At 38.9% G+C, this 18,323-nt stretch overlaps 1 protein-coding gene, 1 long non-coding RNA gene and 1 pseudogene across 3 annotated transcripts in view; 1 reads left to right on the top strand and 2 right to left on the bottom strand.

Annotated features, from left to right (window-relative positions):
* Positions 1-18,323, bottom strand: part of LOC144329909 (uncharacterized) — a 113,446-nt gene that overhangs the window by 19,346 nt on the left and 75,777 nt on the right. The window lies entirely within an intron of this gene.
* The window catches only part of RORA (RAR related orphan receptor A), a 744,325-nt gene that overhangs the window by 659,787 nt on the left and 66,215 nt on the right, over positions 1-18,323 (top strand). The gene's annotated exons all lie outside the window — the stretch shown is intronic.
* Positions 10,297-10,613, bottom strand: LOC144329908 (cytochrome c pseudogene; annotated as a pseudogene).

The following is an 18,323-nucleotide window of genomic DNA, read 5'->3' as shown; positions in this document are numbered from 1 at the left end:
TTCCCAGTGAGATCTAGGCTAGACTTTCCAGTGAGATCTAGGCTAGACTTCCCAGTGAGATCTAGACTAGACTTTCCAGTGAGATCTAGGCTAGACTTCCCAGTGAGATCTAGACTAGACTTTCCAGTGAGATCTAGGCTAGACTTTCCAGTGAGATCTAGGCTAGACTTCCCAGTGAGATCTAGACTAGACTTTCCAGTGAGATCTAGACTAGACTTCCCAGTGAGATCTAGACTAGACTTCCCAGTGAGATCTAGACTAGACTTCCCAGTGAGATCTAGACTAGACTTCCCAGTGAGATCTAGGCTAGACTTTCCAGTGAGATCTAGGCTAGACTTCCCAGTGAGATCTAGACTAGACTTTCCAGTGAGATCTAGACTAGACTTCCCCAGTGCCTTGTCGGAGGAAAGAGGCTTCTTCCTTCCTCAGAAGTATTCTGACACCACACTGGGCCAGGTTATGCAAACATGGAGGTGTGGGTCTTGAGAGTAGCTCATGAACATTTCTTTCTTCTTTCCCTTAACTATATCAGCAGTAGAGAGCAGAGAAAGAGAAGTCTTCACTGCCATGCAGCCTCATGGAGGTGCTGAAGGTTCTCCCAGGTAGGAGAGGACTTTGGGCTTCTTTTGGCATCACTACCCTCAGGATGCCTGGCTGTTCCACCGTTCTGTGGGTGGGACAACCCTTGTCTGGCAGAACAGAAAGGTGCACAGGGGCAGAGGTAACAGCAGGAGACATAAGCATTGTCCTATCCATTTTCCAGCAGAGGACCGCTCTCCTATCCAGAGCTTATTTTCCTGGAAACCATTCTCTCCATAAAACAGTGGTTCTCAACTGGGGGCATTTTTGACCCCCAGGGAACATTTGTCAGTGTCTAGAGAGATTTTTTGATTAATACAATTAGAGAGGGCTATTAGCATCTAGTGGGTAGAGGCCAGGGATGCTGCTAAACATTCTACAGTGCCCATGACAGCCCCACAACAAAGAATTATCTCACCCAAAATGTCAATAGTGCCAAAGCTGAGAAACCCTGCCACAGAGCATGCTTTCTACCTTCTGTTCATCATAGGCCCCTTACATATGACATCTTCATTTTCATTTTCAACCCAAACACATTTTATTTAACACCACACAACTTCAGTTTTAAGTAAAGGAATAAATGGAAAACTTTATTGGCATGAGAAAGAAAAAAAAGGGAAAGTAATGCATTACCAAAAGAAGCTGGAGATAATCGGTATGTATGAACTTATGCAATGGTAGAATTATTCTTACTAATAAAAGAGGGTATCGGCTGGGCCTGGTGGCTCACACCTGTAATCCCAGCACTTTCAGAGGCCAAGGCAGGTGGATCACTTAAGACCAGGAGTTCCACACTAGCCTGGCTAACATGGTGAAATCCTGTCTCTACTAAAAATACAAAAATTAGCTGGGTGCGGTGGTGCATGCCTGTAGTCCCAGCTATTCGGGAGGCTGAGGCAGGAGAATCGCTTGAACCTGGGAGATGGAGGTTGCAGAAAGCCGAGATCACACCACTGCACGCCAGCCTGGGTGACAGACCAAGACTCAGTCTCAGAAAAAAAAATAATAATAATAATAATAAAAGAGGGTATCTCTCTAAAAGAAAAGATGCAAACCCAAACATTTAGTGCCCCTAGGCAGATGGTATGAGTGTGGCAGGTAGAGGAGGCACTTGGACCATCGGATGGCACATATGCTTTGAAGAGGGAACACCTCCCTTGGCTCTGTCGCCATTTGGAATAACTGGTCTATCATCACCAGGTCTTTGATTTTTTTTTTTTAAGAGAATCTATAAATCTGAACTTTAATGTGAAATTCCCTGGTTATTAATGGCTAGAAACATAATTTAAAAACTCACAGGCTAGCTTGTTATGGAAGCAGATTAATGGTTGTGGCTAGTTCATCTTTGTTAGTATCTTTATCATTATTTAGATTCTGTGGTTGAACATTGGACAGATGGGCTCTCACATGTAATCTAAACAGACTCCTTTCTGTTCTGAAGGCTTAAGTCACCTAGAAAATAAGTCCAAACTCCTTAACAGAGTATTCAAGGCCTTTTAGGATTAGGTCTCGCCAACCTGGCTACCCACTTTCCATCCTTATGTTGAGCCATTTGCTCCACTCTACCCTGCCTTTGAGCCTCTCTTTGAACACATCATGCATGTTCATGCTGGGACCTCTGCTTTGCTTTTCCTCACTCCCATCGCCACTTTCACTGCCTAGGGAAATGTGATATTCATTCTCTGTGGCCCAAATCAAATGACAAATAATCTTCCCAAATTCCCTAAAAAAAAATGTGGTTTGGTATATTCTGTTATTATGATCTTTATAAGTTGCTACCATGTATTCATCTAGTCACCTCCCCAACCTCAAGTAATATATAAGACTTGGAGGCTAGGAACCCAACTTTATTGCTCTATTTTTCATATACACCTAGCTTTCAATAAATTTAAATCACCTTCTGCTTATCCATCCACCAATATGCACTGTGATTAACAAGGTAGTTTCTTCATTAACACCAAACTTTCCCTCTTCCCTTCCTATGACCAAGTTTTCAAAAAAAATTAAAATAACATTAAAATGTTATTAATGGCAAAAGGGAATTATTTTTTGAATCATCTATGATTTTTTGCTAAGAGAGAAAAAGTAAAACTTAAGTGATGAGTAATACTTATTAAACATTTGGAATAGCATTAAAATAAGTATTTTTACAGAGTTAAATATTTGCGTCTATACTTAGATATATAAATTACTATTCTTTGAACTTGATTTTGAACTGTGCTCTCCATAATTATAATAATCATAAGCTTATTTATGTATAGGTGGGCTATATAGACATTAACCAATTAATCCTTGATCACATCACCTAATAGGAAGACTTTCCTTGATACCCTATTTTTAGAGTGCACATGTAAGTGTATGTTAATTATAGACCTCTGTTATTAATTTGCATTATATTACCCAAATGCTTACTTAACAGTTTACCAGCATCAAGAGTGTAGGTGGGCAAGAAACTTGTATCAGAAATCACTTCTGTTCAAGCCAGGAGGTGAGTAACATTTACAAATCCGTCAAATCCCTGGCCTCGAATCCAAGGACTATTCATTTTCCTTAAGTGTTTAAGTGGTTCTTTGAGAGGATGTGTTGACTTTATCAATTCAGGCCACATCATAATTAGCTAATTTAAAAAAAAAAAAAAAAGCCAGGGGTGGTATCTATATATGTTTGTACCAAATTGAGTTTTATTATAATCCTGGTTCTCTGTAGGTGATATGGCTAATAATTAAGTTATCCCCATTAGGTTATGCTTTTGGGAGCTGCTGTTACCTGCTGCCTATTCCATTAAAAACTACCTTTATCACTAATTTTAACATGAAACAGATCCATTTGGAGAAAAATCCATTATGAATGAGACAGAGTTGGCTGTTGAATAACATTGGTGTAGGCTCAAGTCCGGATATAAATGTGATATAGATGGGAAGATATTGGACAAATGCAATTTATTTCATTATTCAGCAACAAGGTATTCCAAATGTCTCTGCTAATGAATACATGAAAATAGATTACATATAATGTGCACACTGTGAGTCGCATTTGCAGAATTATTTTTGCCACCTCTAGCACTATCTGAAGCCAACACTGAATAGCAATAGTACTTGAGCTTCTAGTTGCAAGAAAAAGCAACTTTAAAAATTAAAAATCAAAAATTTAAAAAGAAAAAAAGTAAATGTGTTATCTGGGGAATTTACCTTTATGGAAGAATTCTTGGGAATATAGCAATTTTCTCTCAATCCAATTGTGTTGTCCTCTGTTAAACCTCTGTTGTCCCTTAAAATCAGCCCACATGAAAAGAAGACAATGTTCTTCTTCAAAGCTCTGATGGATGACTTTAGAGACTGTTTCAGGAACACTCTGTCTTTTTGCTGAGATGTTGGTAGAATACAATAGATAACATTTACCGAGCTCACAGGGGGGTCGCTGCTTGCCCACAGCAGTTTGTAAGCTGTTGGTTGTGGCATTAAATTTAAAGTTCCACAAAGTGAAGCAAAAATGTATAATAATGCTATTCTTGTACTGGTTGCAGGGTTTTAGTTCGGGCATTATGGGGGTATTGAGTTGTTTAAATATCAATACTTTTATGTTCTCATATAATTGTCTTAGAATAATCACTGTTTTGTGCTGATAAAATACTTTTAATCTAGGATTCTCGCAGATTCCCTATCCCCCACATATATTTGAGTGATAAACTTGTTGAAAGTTCAACATGTCAAGGATGACTTGCTCTAGCAAGCTGTAGTCTTCCCAGGCCCCCACCTTTCCTGGTTAGAGGATTGTCCTGATGAGACCAAAAGATCAGATTTAATACAGCGCAGCAGACTTAGAACACAAGCAAATAGTCTTTTGTCGCCCTCAGTTTACCCCATCCCTAGCCAGCTCTCTCGTAAGTGAAGGTAAAAGCAACTAGATGAGAGTGTAGATCATTCTCACATTCACTGGCAGTGAAAAATGGCTCCAAAAGATGATCTTATTTGGTGGGCCAAATGTGAAGAGTATTATGTTAAGATAAAATCAGTAACAATTGCATCATAAGATGCCATTTATTACATTTTTTCTATATGCCAAACACTGGGCTAAACACTGAACAAGCATGATCACTTTTACCTTTCAACAACTCTAGGGATAACCCAGAATGGGGATAAGCATTCTACAAAGGAGGGGAACTGAGGATCAAAGAGGTTAAAATTTTTGCACAAGTTCACACAGAAGATTTGAATTTAGGTGTCTCATCCCAGAGCTTCTCAACCATGTCTCCACAGCCGTGCTGTATACCAATTGTAAGCATGCATGTTTCTCAGACTTTGGATTCATTATCTGGATATAAAATTCACAGACTAATAAAAAGAAGTATGTAGTGAGAAGTGTGCTCAAGCCAAGCAACCCATGAAAGGCCGTACAATAGAGGGCAAAGTGAAAGCCGCATGCAGGACTGTGGAATCCTGTGGGGATGTTTCATACAATACTGAATGTCATGTTTGCTGGAAGACATTGCTTGAAAATAAATATGTAGGCCATCGCTACCTGTGTGTGTGCTTGCTGTCATGGAGCAAACTTCCAATGACCACCAAGAATGAACCACAGTGAACTAGAAGATGTGTCCTCTGATAAACAATGTCTGTGATGTAGCCACACAGGAAAAGCCTTGGTTTGAACCTCTGGGGAGCCTGTTTCCTAAGAGACTCTGGGGCACAACAATAAGAGCTGCTGTTTACTGAGAGTCTCCTGTCCCCCCAAGCACTGTAGCTATCTCAGTGTGGTTTTAGGTGAGTAAGATCCCCATGCTACAAATGAAGAAACTGAGGCTCAAAGAAATTTCCCTAAGGTCAACCACATCAGTGGCAGAATTGGAACAGTAAGTGTTCTTGATGACTAAAATAGTTGGAAATACACATCAGGGCTAAAATCTCATGAAGGTTCCCTAATTAAATTCACAAGGTAGACTTTGCTTTGAAGTGAAGTGAGATACCTTCTAAATCCAAAGTCTGTTTAATATTTTCTACCATTAGAATAAATGCACACTTAAGCCAAAGTACAAGAGGAATTCCATGTGGAAAACTGCAGGTGTGTCTAGTTAGGCCAAGAGGTATAAAAGGCTGAGCAGTTGTCTGGCATACCTGGTGTTTGCACCATTAGCATCTTGCACTTAGTGGATGCTAAGCAAATATTTGTGATTTGTTTCAATAGCAGGGATGTTTGTCTGAATATTTAAATATTCACCCTAGTTTGGTTTTACTTTGGTAGACTGACTCCATGTTCACTCTGGCAGAATTTCAACTTATACATGTCAGCCTTAAATAACAAAATTCAGAAAATATGATAAAGTATAGCATTTATTTGAGCCCAGACTTGAGGATAGCCACCTGGGAGTACAGATTCCAGTTGCCTTGTACACTCGGATTAACAGCAGTTACAAGTGAATTTTTAAAGGAAAAAATAAGAGGCAGTTCCTAAATTGTTTACCAAGAATTTATATTTAAATAACATAAGCTGTTGGCCAGGCACGGTGGCTCATGCCTATAATCTCAGCACTTTGAGACTCTGAGGCAGGACAATTACTTAAGCCCAAGAGTTTGAGAGCAACCTGGGCAACATAGCAAGACCCCAATCTCTACAAAAAATGTAAAGCCAGGCATGGTGGCTCACGCCTGGAATCCCAGCACTTTGGGAGGCCAAGGAGGGTGGATCACGAGGTCAGGAGATCGAGACCATCCTGGCTAACACGGTGAAACCCCATCTCTACTAAAAAAAAAATACAAAAAGTTAGCTGACCATCCTGGCTAACACGGTGAAACCCCATCTCTACTAAAAAAAAAAAAAAAAAAAAAAAAATACAAAAAGTTAGCTAGTTAAAAAAAAAATACAAAAAAAAAAAAATACAAAAAACACGCCTGTAGTCCCAGCTACTTGGGACGCTGAGGTAGGAGAATCGCCTGAACCCAGGAGGCAGAGGTTGCAGTGAGCCAGGTTAGAGCTAATGCACTCCAACCTGGGCGACAGAGCAAGACTCTGTCTCAAAACAAAAACAAACCTCCCCCTCCCACCAAAAAATTTAAAAACTAGCTGAGCATATTGGCACATGCCTGTCGTACCAGTTACTTGGGAAGCTGAGGCAAGAGGATTGTGTGAGCCCAGGAGGTCAAGGCTGCAGTTACCTATGATCGTGCCATTGCACTCCAGCCTGGGTGACAGAGCGAGACTCTGTCTCAACAAAATTTTTGTACACCGGCTGGGCGCGGTGGCTTATGCCTGTAATCCCAGCACTTTGGGAGACCAAGGCAGAGAGGTCGGGAGTTCAAGACCAGCCTGACCAACATGGTGAAACTAAAAATACAAAATTAGCCAGACGTGGTGGTGCACACCTGTAATCCCAGCTACTCAGGAGGCTTGAGGCAGGAGAATTGCTTGAACCTGTGAGGCAGAGGTTGTGGTGAGCCGAGGTCACACCACTGTACTCCAGCCTGGGCATCAAGAGCAAAACTCTGTCTCAAAGAAAAAAATAATTTTTTTGTAAACCCATAAGCTATTGTTCTTTGTACCACAGATCCCAGTAACATGAAGATAATGGAGGCAGCATCTAGTCAGAAACCAAACGGCTTTAAATAGTTCCCCACCACCACTCCTGCATGGGGGGAGCGTGACTGAAGTCCCATATCATGTCTCTCAGGGTGTGATAAATTTTGCCTAACTCGTATAGCTCAAATGGTTCTGAGCTATTTTTCTTTTCTCAATGGATAAAGTTTTAGCTTGAGATGTACTTTCCTTCTGTATTTCTTGACCCTTTTAAAAACTGTATTGGTATTTTACAATTCAGAATCTATTACATTATGGAAGGGGGTCCAAAAACCTTGAGAGCCATCTTGTAGTTAAAGCATCTTCCTCACGTATTCCTGGATCTACAACATGGGATAAAATTCTTACGTTAGTTTCAGAGTTAAAGACTTTAACTTTTTTTTTATTGCTTTCTTGTCATCACAATTACGATTACGCCTCATTATTTATTATTATTTTGCATTCTCCAATATTTAAAAAAACACAATTTAAAACTTCCCATGTATAAAAACACTTACATTTTAAAACATCACTGCCAGCATGTGTGTGTGCTCATGTGTGAGTACAGATGTGTATAGACAGACATGTACATTTTTAAAGACTTAGTTGTCTCTGCAGTGAAGACAATATGTTTTATTTTTTGTTCCTTATACTTCTCTGTATTTTCTATATTTGCTTCAATAAGCTGGTGTAACTTTTAATTTTTTTAATTAAAAAAAATTTTAGCCTAAAATTACACTTAAACATTAGCAGCTGCTGCTGGGGAAAGATGGACAAATTGCCCAGGCAGCCACATTAGAAGAAGAAAGCCATTTGAATACAGTTAGGTACTTATTTTTATTGAGACAGCATCTTGCTGTGTCACCCAGGGTTTTGCTCTGTTGCCACAGCTCACTGCAGCCATGACCCAGGCTCAAGTGATCCTCCCACCTCAGGCCCCTCTCCCCCGCCAGTAGCCAAGGCTACAGGCAGGCACAGACTGGCACCACCACACTCGGCTAATTTTTTTTTTTGTTTTGAGGCAGGGTCTCACTATGTTGTCCAGGCTGGTCTTGAACTCCTGAGCTCAAGTGATCCTCTCATCTTGGCTTCCTAAAGTGCTGGGATTACAGACAAGTCATGGCAGCTGGCTAAGTACAGTTATTCAGCATAAGCATAACAAAAACAGGATAGTAGCCCAGTTCCTGTGTTAATGAAATAGTAAGGGTGTAACTAGGGCAAGCTGGCCCTGTTTATGTCACATGAATTTGTTATAGAAAGCACTCTTGAGAACACAAACAAAAGAGAACATTTTAGAAACATACTCACATTTTAATATAAAATGGACTGTGTTTTGTGGCTGTCTGATAATTTTCAACATCAGTCTCCTTAAGAAGGGAGTCAGATGTTCTGGAGAGATCCAAATATAATACAGTCTCATAGGGAACAAAATAAGGAGTTGCCGTGATAAACTTTTTGCTTTGCCAGGTGTGTACTACAATGATTGGTTGACATCATCCAAAAATGAACTAAAATCACAAATTCATTTTCACAGATTTCTTGTTAGAACTTATGTTGTTTCCTTAAGAAAATGCAACTATATTAACTCTTGGCTATTGCAATCAAGAATAAAACAGTCAAGGGGAAAAAAAAAACAATGGCCAAATTTAGAAAGTTATGTGTATTTGGCTTTGAAATATTTTTGGAACGTGACATTGGCCTTGCTTAAGTAAATAATCAATTTGCCATGTCTTATAACATATCTTTTTGAAGGCATTGAGAAGAGATCGAGAAACTCTCAAACTGAATGTACTTGTGATAATTATCAAGCCGTAATGCAAATAACAGAAAGGTGATTGTCCTATTCCCTGCACGACATCTTTCTCTTGGTAATTTGAAGAACAGGGTCTTTCAATTACCTTTCTTGCCTTCCTACTACAGCAATAGCTCACCTGTGATGGATCTGTCCTCTTGCAACCTTCGCTGTCACAAACCATCTGAGAAGTTAGGAAGTCAGCAAATAGGCCTTTAGGTTGCCAAAACAGAATCCCAAAGTTCAAGCACTACAGTGCATGCACTTGATTTCAGAGAAAATCTCTTTAGACCCAGTACGTCCTATTTATAATTGGTTTTTACACAAGCTTAGTTATCTGGTTGGGTTCCAAGACATAGCTAATTCTAAGACAAAATATTAATTACAAGTAGAGGGAGGGCCTCATAAGATCTAGCATATGACTACAGAAAGAAGGAAAACAATAGATGAAGGAGGAAGAAAAAACATAAAAAGGAAAACAACCAGGGTACTTAGTGTTGGGCCAAAATGTCATATAAATCTTAGAAGGCCTTCAGAGCATTATAGCGTAAACAATAATTTAATACTTTTTTCATAAGTGTCTAGTAGATTTTTTTGAGAAGAGTAAAATACTCTTTATTTGGTATTACACTTTGGTGTGTAATATTAAATTTCTTTATTTGATTTTTATTAGATTTTGTTATTTATAAGATTTTATTATTTATAAAGTATATTTGATATTACAGTATATGCCAAAGTGTAATATCAAATAAAAAATATTTAACTCTTAGCTGTCACACTTTAGTGTACAATATCACTCTAAATATTGCACTTCTCTAAAGTCTACACTAAAATACCTTTCTATAAGTAAAGGAAACCATTTTAGATACAGGGAATTCTAATTAGATTGGCATAGTCAAAGCCAAAAATATAAAGTAGACATTGCTACCTTATCTTCAGCCCTTGCCTGTAAGAGGCAAAAGAACACAAAATACAGGTGACTCTTGCTTGATTCTGAGACAGTGAAGGAATTTCCCCAGTATTTAAATATATTCACATAACTAGTTATATAAATCTAAACATAAAACCAGTTTCCAATAGGTTTTAAGGTGGTATTCATCTTTATGAAAAGTTGAACATTACTAATGAAGTCCAACCATATCTTCAGAAGGGGGAAACAGTGACAGCAGTTACTGAATCAAAATTACTATCAAAATTCAAAGAAACATCGAACATACTCATTTAACCACAATCCAGTCTTAGTTAACAGAACTGCCCAACAAAAATATTCTGTCAGATGTTAATGATCTGAATTCTGGTATATGAGATCTATTAAATCATGGTACACATTAAAAAGTCATGAGATGTTCCTGTTTTCTAATAAACAAGGCAGTGGCCAACTAATTAATGCTCGTTAGTTTTTTTGAGATAGGCTATCAAGTCTGCCCTTTCTGCTTTCTTCTTAATGCTAGTGAAGATCAATTTTGTTCCAGGGATGAACTTTTTGGGATTCTTCAAATACTCCATCAGTGTTTCCTGTCCCCAGGTGATGCTTTTGTTTTCACTGGCGTCTGTGTAAGTGAATCCAAAGGCCTGAGCTGTCCTCTGTCCAGAGACCATGGAGATGTGGCCCAGTCTTGTGTTTGCCTCCCTTTCCCACAGTGTGGCACTGGGCATACTTCTAGACAAAAATCTTGCTTTTCTCAACATCACCCATATTTAATTCTCTCTTTCATCATTGGCACTACTAAGGTTCCCATTCAGAGGCTAGACATCCTGCTCTCCAAATTTCTAATAAATTTTAAAATAAAATTTCTGATGACTGTTTATCATCAGGAAAGTAAATTCTATTCAAAATTCTCTAAAAAGAAGAGAAATATGTCATAATTTAGAAATATTCCTTTAAAAATATTTATGATAACTGCCGTCTTTGTTTTCATGTGTTTACTTGGATAAAAATCCAGCTATTTGGATATTCAGCTATCCCAATTACTTACTAAAGCTCTAATCAGCTGAGATTCATTGCTATTTGCTCTGGTGATGTTCTAAAATACATGATCACAGAGATTTCTGAAGTTCGGATTTACTTCATTATATTCTTTGAGAGAACTATCCAGAGAGTAACTTCTATTTCCAGTTTGCAGAATGTTTCTCTTGTAGCCCAAGGGAATGAATGTGTTCCTTATGAATACAGGTAGACTTGACCAACTGGAGGACCAAGTACAGAATTTCCTATGTTTATAATGTCTCCATCCCAGAGTTTGTAACAGTTCATTATGGTTATTTAAACTCAAGCAAGGCTGAACTTGTATCTCATTACATAATAGTACAAAGTAACTCAGCCAAAACTTTGTGTTCACTCCCCTGGCCTTTTTTGTCTTGTAACCACCACCTCTGTGATTTTTGCTGCTTCCAAATAAAGGCCAAACCACATGTGTCATCTTCTACATCCTCTTGTAGTGCCAGAAAGCCCCACTCTCTAGTTCTCGGATAACCATAACAGTTGTGAGCATTGTAGATCTTATTTAACTTAAGACAGTGGGTTAATTTTAGGTATGACTATAGAGGGATAATGCAAATTCTTTCACAGCAACTTGAAGTTCAGCCTTCACAGAAGCAGAGAGTACTACAGGTGGCAGAAAGTTATTCCTGCCAGCAAATAGTAGTAGAAGTTTCTTTAGAACAAAAGGAGAAAAAGACACATCCAGTCTCAGTGGGATTAAATTAGACAGTGGGAGTTGGCTACCTAAACTGTACTTTTTTGGGTACTTATTGCTGCTGAAGCGTTTGGGGATGTGCTGTGCATAAATACATGATCTGATAAATCTTTTCCTTCTCCTTTATCACTGGATTGGGGTGGACAAACAAGTGTTCCTCAAGGCAAAATGGCAAGCCACTGTATTCACAAAAGGAAGATAAGGAAGTACAAACTAGATACATGACTGGTGAGGGGAAACATCTATTGTAATTTGCAAGGTTTCTTCATTTACGAAGGCTTTTAGGAAGAAGTGAGGTTTGAATCAAAGATGGAGCCTCCCGCAGAACCTGAAATGATGAAGAGAAAGGGGAAGCCGTGAACTTCCAGGCACAGAGGATCTCTTTCCTGGCCAATAGACTCATGAAACAGGGTTATACCTCTTTTATCACAAAAGATGCCGCCTTTGGGTTATGGTCCACAGGCACATTCCCCAGTCAATGACAGTATCTTCACCTGCAGAGTGAACACGAGAACTGAGAAAACAGCCTGGACACTCAGAATAGGAAAAACACTTCCCTAAAATATTTAGACAAGTAATACAAAGTTTATTTTAGGTAGCTGCCTTAGTTCTCTGCTTTTACATGACGTGTTCAAAAAAGAGAAGAGGCGGGATAGAAATGGGGTGGAGGTGAGAATAAATGGCTTAAATTCAGAAGTTGTCAAGCCAGATTTTTCTCCTGCCTGTTTCTATTTATGAAACTTTGCACAGCACCCTCAATTTTGAGGGTAGATTTAGAATGTATTTTCACTTGGCGATGGGGAACACAGATCCCCTTGTCCACAATTGGGTGGGTTTATAAAAGAGAAAGCATGAAATAAAGATGAGAGAGACACCCAGGATGACATCCGGTTTTTCCTAAACACTCACCTGAAATGCCAGACACTCCAAAAGCTTCTGCATTTACAGAGAGTGAGAAATCTCTCTGCTGTCTGTGCTTCATTGGAAAGTAGAGGGACTATTGCTCTTTCAAGTCGGGGAGATTTGTGTAACAGAAAGAAACAGCAGAAAATAGGTCAGCAAAGTCAAGTGACCTGCACAGATGGGTGTTTTGAGATGTGTAAGCCGAGGTTCTACAGTCACTACCCAGATTCACTTACAAATATCAGGAGTAAAGGCCGGAAATAGAAACATTTTCCAGGCAGGAAGGAGTGGGGAAGAGGGAGAAGTGGGTTATCTTTTTTCCTTCAAATCACTACCATTTCCAGCATTTGAAAAACCATTTTCTTAAAGTCACTTTGCTCAACAGATGACAGTATTTCTTGGGAAAGTAGTAAAAAAAAAAAAAAAAAAGGAAAAAAAATTCAAGCAATTTTTTTCCCTTTCAACCACCACCTTCCTTTTCTTCCCACCTGTGAATATGAATACAAGACAATTTCATTCTTAGGGTACTTTATTGGCCCCATTCTCCTTGAATATCCCAACATCGTGTAATCACTTCTTGTTTCAAGCAGTAACCCTAGTACCAAGCAGAATTTTGACATCGCCACTAATTCTTTTGAACAAGGCTGTGTTGGCAAATATGAAACAGGGTAGACGTTGGCAAGTGCTTTCAGAATAATTATAGGGTTTCTCGAGTAGTACAGTATAAATAATTGCTGGTTTAAAAGCGTTATTGTGAACGGCAATTTATACTAAAATTTATATTTGCTCCTTGAAACCAATATATGTCGAGAGTGCCTCACTCCCTCTCCTACCTCCCCACCTTGAGCTCTCAAGGGCTTTGGAAGCTTTTGATTTTATTACACTTTTAACTTAGCAAGGCAACTACAAGGCATGTCTAGGCCATAGTAAATAAGGGTAAGAGTAATGCATTTAATCAATGGCCGTGAATGAAGTAATGAAACTGTTTCAGCTCTGGCCACCTGGTGTGCTCCCAGGATACTGATGTACAGAAAGGCCATTTTGGTACAGAGAGAAGCTAAGAACTGCAGTGGCATCACTTTTGCCTGGCAAGTAGGGCACACTGAAGATTATCACCTCTTCTTTGGCTTATGATGGCGTGGATGCAGGGCACAGAGGACCAAGACACAGGAAGCTCTTGGAGATAATGCAGCTCTAAAATGGCCACAGAGACTTATTAAAATATATATTTTCCTGTCTGTGGAAATTTTAATTTTATCCTATGGTACATTAAAAATGGGTGGCTACATCAGAAAAGCAGGGGATGAGCATGGGGGAAAGAAAGCCTTGATGGCTGGGGGAGAATGGTTTTAGAAGGGCTCTTCTCTCTTCTCTTTGGGTGAATGCTAAATAGCAGTCCTTCTTTTCCAAAAGGTGACCGTATGTGTCATCTTCTTGTCTGTTGATCCTAGTGGCTTCTCTTACCCAGCCTGAGAACTCCCCTGAGATTTTTCACATCCTGAATGTTTCTTACCAAAGTAGCTAGAGTTCTAGGATAATGTGTTTTTTGTTTCAACTGCGGTTCCTGGTTTCTGCTCTCTAAAGCCCTTTTAAGCCATATTTTCCATGACTGTTCAGTGCTGGCTTTGGTATTTAAATAAGCCTTTCAATGGGTCATTAGCCCTGTAATTAATTCTAGCTATTTTAAAATGGTGCCTTGGTTATTAAAGAGCCGCCATATTCACGACAGTCTTGTCTTTCTTGGAGAATTACTAAGCATTTGCTGATTTTTTTTTTTAGTGCCAAAAATATTACGATTTTTTCTCATTGTGAATATATTTCTCATTGATAGGAAGAGTCAATCTTTTTGAATGAGGACAGAAAATATTTAACTGTTACAGTTCCATATAATAGCCTTGTGCTTTTATTTTTCTTTCAAATAATCACAAAAAATACCCATCCTGTACCCCAGGCCCTGTCAGAGCTGTATGTATTTTACTTTACTTACATTTTAAAAAATCAGTATCAGCAAATCACAGTACTTCAATTGGAAATAACTTTACAGTGAAAGAGAAGTGACTGGATTAAAATCACTTACTCAGTGTTAGAGAGGAAAAAACCCAACTTCTTCCTCTACCCGCTTATATTCAGTGTCTGGGGCCCCACAAAATAAACTTACAAAAGACAGGTTAACAGGAGAGAAAGGATTATTTTATATGTATATGAGGGGGCCTCACAGAAATTAAGTGAAAACCCCCAGGAAGGTCATCAGATCTGGAGACTTATATACCATTTTAACAAAGTGCAATAAACTTATGGAGAAGTGACAAAATAAAGGTAAATGGTTTGAGGCTTCTAGGGGCCATAAATTGTGGGAAGGTAAATGTATGTGGGAACTAATAGAAGACAAGGGTTACTTCAATAAGGTTTGTTTTAGCAGATTTAAGTCAGTGCCCATCTGTAGTGATAAGTGTTGTCTCCTCTTCCTGGTATGGGTTGGGGCAGAGGGTACCTTTACAAGGGGAAATGTATGCCTTGCTTATAGCCAGATAGGGGGAGGGTAGAGAGCTTTTTCTGTTGTTTCTCAGTTGCTTTCAGCTCAAAATAATCTTCATGCCAGAGTGTCATAATTTGGGGTAGCATATTCTGATCTTCTCACCGGTTAGTTGAAGAGCTAAAATTAGAACTTAAACCATCTGACTCTTAGCCCATTCTTTTGATTTCTCTATGCTTTATTATGTAATATTAAAATAGCTGTTAGTCTCCGTGATACTACTACAAGAGGCTTACCAATTCTAATATTAGAACCAACCAACAAGCCTGGCTCCACACCCTTGGCACATGTCACAATCAATCACAGCACAGTGCATCTCAACCAGCCCCCAAGCATTCACTTGAAATCCATGTGACTCGGAATATGAGCTGAAACTCACTTGCCATCTTGACCTTATAGTAATCCCAGGATAAAGCAGTAATTCCTGGTTCAGAAAAGCAGATGGAGATTAACTTTGATTATTGAGTATTATCTGGGATCAGATAAAAATATCAATAGCTCATATAACAATAGTAATAGCAGTTACCATTGTATGCCAGGCATTGAGCTAGTTGCTTACATATATTCTTGCATTGGAGCCTCATAACAGCCCTGTGAAGTAGTTACTGTTATCTCTGTGGTAGAGATTAGGAAATAGAGGTTTGGAGAGGTTAAATAACTTGCCCATGATCACAGTGCTAATAAGTGGAAGATTTAGCACTGGGGTCCAAGGCTGTCTATCTGTAAAGCCAGTCCTTGACATCTAACAACATATATGGAGAGGTCCATGTGCTGACCACTTGCAGCCCAGCTCTAGATGTCGCAAGAATAGTTATTAACTTTCTCACCTCCAGCCTTTTCTTTTAATCCTGTGAATTCCTTTGACATCGGTGGGTGGCAGGCTCTAGTAAATGTAGTTCAGAAGAAGATGCCTGCCCCAATTGATTTTTTAGACACTTTAATTTGTGTTGGTTCTTGCCGTAGACTTTCCACACTAGAAGGAAAGACCTGAGGCTGTAATTGGGTATTTTAATAACCCTTTCATTCCACTGCAGGGTAGTAGATATTACCTGCTAGAAGCAGGAGGTAGGATTTCCTAATTTATTTATTCCTTTGGAGCACCTGCTGTGTGTCAGGCACGGAGGCAGGCACTGGGAAGATAGGATGGAGAAGAATGACAGGTTCCTGCTCTATACATCTTATTCTTAATGTGTGGAGACAGCTTATAAATATGTGGCATTCCAGGGAGTGATAAATGCTTCGAAGAATGAATGTAGGTATTCATAGCAGGTGACTTGCGGGGAGAGGACTAGGGATGCCTTGAGTTTTTCATTTCCTGTGGACCCTAGGACAAATATTGAGAAAAACTTTTCAAAAAGCAAGATAAGCTGTATCTCTAAATATGACTGCAGTGCACTTGTGGCTAGGACGGAGACTGAGGAAAATGTAAAATAGACATGGTATAATTTAGTGTAATTTTCCTGTTTGACACCACTATCATTTTCCCAGTCTTCTGGGCCCTTCTCTCCCTGATAACTCATCGTGTTCTACCTACAGTGCAAGGCTCATTGCCTCTCCCTAACACCGCCACTGTGAACCATGAAGGATCCTGTGTTTTGTGTCCTCAAAGTCAGGTCCCCTGTGGCTACCGAAGCTCAACCAGCTACATTGATAAAAGAGCCTCGGCTCACTCTTCCCAAGTGCATTGTTTCTGTTCACACTGGTTCTGTTTTTCTCTGTGAAATGAGGAGGTTGGGATAAACCCTAGTTGAAAAGGTGGCAGGAGAATGAACAGATGGTGGCAGTATCACCTTGGTCTTCCCCAGCTTGGTAACCTTGAGACAGTCACGTTACCTCTCAGCCTCAGGTGCCTTGCATGAAAAGAAAGGGGTTTGATTTGTTAATCACAGAGGACTTTAGGGCATGGTTTTGAATGATTTAAAAGGTTCCATGTAGCTCCTTAGAGTACACTAAACAAAACAAAAACTATAATTTATTAGAGGCTGTGCATCTCTTTCCAGAGGAGTTTCAGACCAGGAAAGGGGACAGTAGTACAGTATCATTGTGGGGCTGTAGGAAAAAGTATTCAAGGTCTTTTAACTTTCCTTCCTGAGGACAGTTAGTGAGGGAAATGAACTCTTATGAGGTTGTTAATGAGATCAGAGCAAAGATGGGTCTTTGTACTCCCAAACTATGTTTAATTTCTTAAACTTTAGAAATGGCAGGTTTTAACTAAGTCAGCCAGATCAGGATGTGAGAACCGAGCAGGGACCAGGATGAGCCAAAGCATCAGAATCACTTACTTGTGAAACTGACCGGCTTCTGCTTGTTGTCTGTCATTTTACTCCATATTGAGGTCAGAGTGGTAAAGCTATTATGCAGTATACATTTCCTTTTGCTTAAAAGACATGAGATTATCAAAACAACAGGGAAGGGACGTTACTCACTGTCACCAGTAATTTTCAAATACTGAAAATAATTGTGCCTAGATATAGTCTCCATAAATATATTAATGTGTTGCATATTCCCTATATAGCTATAGTTATTTCTTAATTGATTTCACTCTGGAATACTGTGAAATCGCCTTATGGAAATGTGAAACATAAAAAGATACTACTTACTTTGTAGCTATCCTGTTTTCTTCTAAAGGTGTTGGGTAAGTGTGATGAAGCATCAGTGGTCCACACAGTGACTCTTCCAGACAAACTAAATTAGCAAAAGGAGCGGCAAAACCAGCAGTTATGCAAAATGTTTCTTTTTGTTTTCTTTAATTGTGGTAATGAGTTCATTCAATTTTGAAAGCTTATTTTTATATGCCTATCTTCCACGAAGTTTTGAGGTGTAAATTCAGCCATTCATTGCTTGAGCTTTTATTATTTCAGAATTAGGGTAGTATCACTTCTGTTCCCTCATCATCCCCTTGGAGAGTCACCATCTACATGATAATATGTACTTCTATTTACGTCTTTTGCTGAGTGTCCTTGAGCCTTAAGGAAAACAAACAACATCAAAACATATTAATTCTTTTCCATTGAAAGCTGATCCATGTGTGCGCTGACAATAACTTTAATCCTTTTAATGTCCAAGTGAGGAAGATTGAAAACTGGTAACACTTTCATTGATACTTTTTAAATATGCTCTTATAGCAAAAAAAAGTTTGATATCTTTTTAGTGACCACTTAAAGGAAAAACTATAGATGCATAAGTTATAAATTCTGTGGCTTTTAATATTTTTTGAGATGAATGTGTTTGGGGTTGAATACTAACAACTTAAAACTTTAAAATTTCCATCTAA

The sequence above is a fragment of the Macaca mulatta genome, chromosome 7, assembly GCF_049350105.2.
Source record: "Macaca mulatta isolate MMU2019108-1 chromosome 7, T2T-MMU8v2.0, whole genome shotgun sequence".
Taxonomy (NCBI): Eukaryota; Metazoa; Chordata; class Mammalia; order Primates; family Cercopithecidae; genus Macaca; species Macaca mulatta.
The sequence above is the reverse complement of the archived record's forward strand: the minus strand, read 5'-3'. Positions and strand labels throughout refer to the sequence as shown.